Source organism: Aegilops tauschii, chromosome 2 (assembly GCF_002575655.3).
Source record: "Aegilops tauschii subsp. strangulata cultivar AL8/78 chromosome 2, Aet v6.0, whole genome shotgun sequence".
Lineage (NCBI taxonomy): Eukaryota > Viridiplantae > Streptophyta > Magnoliopsida > Poales > Poaceae > Aegilops > Aegilops tauschii.
In genome coordinates this window covers 568830355-568835118 of record NC_053036.3, presented here as the reverse complement: position 1 = coordinate 568835118, position 4764 = coordinate 568830355, and positions in this window count along the sequence as shown.

Genomic DNA, 4764 nt, shown 5'->3' with positions numbered 1-4764 from the left:
GGTGGCTATCGTTATGTTCTCACCCTCACTGATGACTTAAGTAGATATGGGTATGTCTACTTAACACTACTAGGAAAACGCTTATAGATAGAAGTTTACCAGTAGCGTTTGTTTATGACCCCACGCTACTAGTAGTTAGTAGTAGCGCTGGCTAGAAAGAGCGCTACTGGTATCAGTTAGCAGCAGCGCTTTTTATCTAGACCAACGCTACTGCTAAGTGTAACACACCACAATATCTGATCAATAAATGTTAGCAGCGCTTGTCGCCCAACTAGCGCTACAGCTAGTGGGCTTAGCAGTAGCGCTGGCCCATTGCTCGCGCTGCTGTTAAGCCCACTACCTCCCCCGCGCCCCCGGCCCGGCCTCATCACTCTCACTCACACTCCCACCACACTCCTCCCTCGATCCCCCGCGCGCCGCCGTCGACCCCGCACACTGCCGTCCCCCGCGCCGGCCCTCCTCCCTGCGTCGGACGCCCTCGCCCGTGCAGGCACTCCTGCCCGCCGGCCGCCCAGCTCTCCCGCGTCGGCCTCCTCCTCCGCCTGCCGCCCCGGCCCCCATGCCGGCTCTCCTCCCGCGCCGGCCCTCCTCCACCGAGAGGTACTCCTTCCTCCTCCTCCCTCCCTCCCTAGTTATAGTTATTAGAGTAGTTATTTTGAATCCTATGTAGTTGAAAAAATGTAGGTTATTAGAATAATGTAGGTTATGATCGAACCCTTGCTAGGACAGATTAGGTATGAACCCTAGTTAATTCGTATGAACCCTAGGTTTTTAAATTTAGCTAGGTTTTAAAGTTAGGACAGAAATTTAGCTAGGTTTTTAATTAGGTGTAGTTAAGAGAATTTAGGTGTTTTAAGTGTATTTAAAAGAGTTTTAGGTGTTTTAGTTGTTTTAGGTGTAGTTAACAGAATTTTAGGTGTTTTAGTTGTTTTAGGTGTAGTTAACAGAATTCTAGGTATTTTTTTAGTTAAAGCAATTGTTGTTATTTTTTTAGTTAAATCAATTTTTCCTGTTATATGCAAATTTGCAGTGGACATGTCATATTTTGAACATGTCATATTTTTCCGAGTGGCCTATGTTTTGCCAGAAATGTCAATTCGTTTACGTTCTGGCAAATTTCAGGCGCTCGATATGTCCTGTTTTTAGCAAAGGTCATGCCAAATTTTGCTAAGTGTTTATTAATTTTGTTTTCATAATTAAGCATTTTGTTCTCGACGTCGACGATGCCTATCCCGCATCCTCGTCGTCGACTCGGCGGAGGACTCCTGGTTGAGCCGAGGGGCCATGTCCGGGACTGGGCTCCGCCGGGCTGGTACTGGGTTGTGCTACCTTCTGGTGAGCGCAGCTTAGTGAGGAGCCAGCCCGTCGTCGACCCGGAGCTTCTTTTGTGGCGGTCACGTGGGCCTGCATCGGTGGAGAGGCTTGAGTCCCTCGCGCAGGTGGTACAGCACCGTGTCACGGAGGAGAACGCGCACGTCCAGCGCTACTTGGTTGCGTTGGCGAACGGCCGGTTCTCCAATACCTGGCAGATTCTTTGGGGATCTCACCGGAGCTATGATTCGGTGATGGTTCATTCTCTTTGGGTGTCCACCGCGGCCCACTGAACCTAGAGGAGCTATTATTCGAGATGTATTAGTGATATTATATGATGATCTTTGCTACAAACTACTATATATGTATTCGATGATGGATTATTAATTACCTATTAGTTATTTGCTTATTGAATGCAAAAGATGAGCGCGGTTTGTGCTACAAACTACTATATATGTATTCATGATGGATTATATGATGATCTTTGCTACAAACTACTACAAACTACAAATTTTAGGTGTTTTAGTTGTTATATGATGATCTTTGCTACAAACTACTATATATGTATTCGATGATGGATTATTAATTACCTATTAGGAAATGTCTAACGACGAAAGGGAATTCGCTATGTGCGAGTATTGCGAAGATGAGCGCGGTCTGTGCGACAGGCGTCACCTGGTAGAAGGTCGGCGCTTCAGCATCAAGCTCCAAGAGACCTTCGATGTTGAAACGGTACGCAACGACGACAAGTGTTTTTTGTTATTTTTTGCACGACTTCTCTGCTTCTTCAACGTGTAATTTCCGTCTTTTACAATTTGACTAGCTTATCCCATGCCATGCAAGACGCTATGTCTTGGAGAAGATGGGTTTTAAAGATCATGAAAGAATGGAGACAAAGATAATTCAACTAAGGACCCATCATGGTTATGATTTTGTTGTAAATCTATACAATTCTGTGAACTCATCCAATTTTGGTTGCCTGAATTGGGAAGCCCTTTGCAAGGCGTATGATTTTCATGAGGGTATGCTTCTCACCTTCGATCTTGGTGATCCTGACATCGACGAAAATGATATGACCATTTGGGTCCTTGTTGACACGCTTCCAGTTCTACCGCTGTGTGAGTTTCTTAAACACATTTACTAAGTAATTTATATTATTTATTTCAAAATATTTGACAGCTTATTTCCATTGTCAGCTTATTTTCATTCTTCAAAAAATGTACGGAAAATGGTAGACAGAACCTACTACTACAATGATGAAGCACAATTAACTTATAAGGAGCAAGATGGTCTTATCGCATTTTTTACTAATCTTGAGAATTACAATAGCTATTATCAAACTCCTCCACATTATGGTCAATACGTGCCACTAGTGCACGTGTTGAACTACGGTAACATCAATGGAGATATCATGGTAAGATTTTCTACTATTACCACATCCGTGCATCTTTTGCATTAATTCTTCTAAAACTAAACTACATTGCTAACTACAAAGTTATTACTATGTTTTTTAACAGAAAATCCCGATGGATCGTGTGCCTCATCTGATGTTGCCGAGAGGTCGCGTTAATGTTATGAGCTTACGGCCACCACGGCCAGGTCAGCCGCAGTATCCACATCACTCCTGTCCATACCGGATTTCTATAAGCGAGGAAGCCATGATAATAAATGATTTAAAAAAATGTTTGAACCATCGTAGAGAGCTACTTGGAAGCAACATTGTGCGTAGGCCAAGACTTGGAGACAGGATGATCTCCGTTCTTTATTATGGAGAGTCAGTTTTCCTTAATGGAGACTCAATGCCTATCTTGTTTTATGATATTTTACCTAAGAGAGGGTAGAGTAGGTCCTATGAGAGGAGTAGGTCGTATCTAGAATGTGTTATTATGTGCTACAATGTGTTAGAGTTGATGATGAGGAGGAGTTATGATTATGACTAGTGACCAACTTGTTATATGATGTCTCATTGACGAACATTGTTTGGTGGTGATGACAAGTGGTAATGAATATGCTATTTAAACAGACTAGTTCATGATGAGTTGTTATTGTATAGAAGATATATCTGTTTAAACATGTACAGCGCCAAAATGCTCAAAAAACATAAATGTTAGCAGTAGCGCTGGCCTGAAAACGCGCTACTAGTACTTGAACTTACCAGTAGCGCTGGCCTAAAAACGCGCTACTGCTACAAAATAGTTGTAGCGCCGTAGCAGTAGCGTTGTGCCCATGCTACTGGTAGCACAAAAACCAGTGCTACTGGTAAGCTTTTCTCTAGTAGTGTAATGAAACACAAGTCTGAGACCTTTGAAAAGTTCAAGGAATTTTAGAGCGAGGTAATGAATCAACGTGACAGGAAAATAAAGTTCTTACAATCAGATCGTGGAGGAGAATACTTGAGTCACGAGTTTGGCACGCACTTAAGGAAATGTGGAATTGTTTCACAACTCACGCCGCCTAGAACACCTCAGCGTAATGCTGTGTCCAAACGTCGTAATCGCACTCTATTGGATATGGTGCAATCTATGATGTCTCTTACCGATCTACCACTATCATTTTGGGGTTATGCTTTAGAGACTACCGCATTCACTTTAAATAGGGCACCATCTAAATCCGTTGAGACGACACCGTATGAATTATGGTTTGGGAAGAAACGCTGTCGTTTCTGAAAGTTTGGGGATGCGATGCTTATGTCAAGAAACTTCAACCAGAAAAGCTCGAACCCAAATCAGAAAAGTGTGTCTTCATAGGATACCCTAGGTAAACTATTGGGTATACCTTCTACCTCAGATCCGAAGGCAAGATCTTTGTTGCCAAGAATGGATCCTTTCTGGAGAAAGAGTTTCTCTCGAAAGAAGTAAGTGGGAGCAAAGTAGAACTTGATGAGGTACTCCCTCTTGAACTGGAGAGTAGCGTAGCTCAGTAAGATGTTTCTGTGGTGCCTGCACCGACTAGAGAGGAAGTTAATGATGATGGTCATGAAACTTCGGATCAAGTTGCTACTAAACTTCGTAGGTCCACAAGGACACGTTCCGCACCAGAGTGGTACGGCAACCCTATCCTAGAAATCATGTTGTTAGACAACGATGAACCTTTGAACTATGAAGAAGCGATGGCGGGCCCGGATTCCAACAAATGGCTTGAAGCCATGAAATCCGAGATGGGATCCATGTATGAAAACAAAGTATGGACTTTGATGGAGTTGCCCGATGATCGGCAAGCCATAGAGAATAAGTGGATCTTTAAGAAGAAGACTGACGCGGATGGTAATGTGACCGTCTATAAGGCTCGACTTGTCGCTAAGGGTTATCGACAAGTTCAAGGGGTTGACTACGATGAGACCTTCTCACACGTAGCGAAGCTGAAGTCCGTCCGAATCATGTTAGTAATTGCCGCATTCTATGATTATGAGATCTGGCAAATGGACGTCAAAACGGCATTCCTTAACAGTTTCCT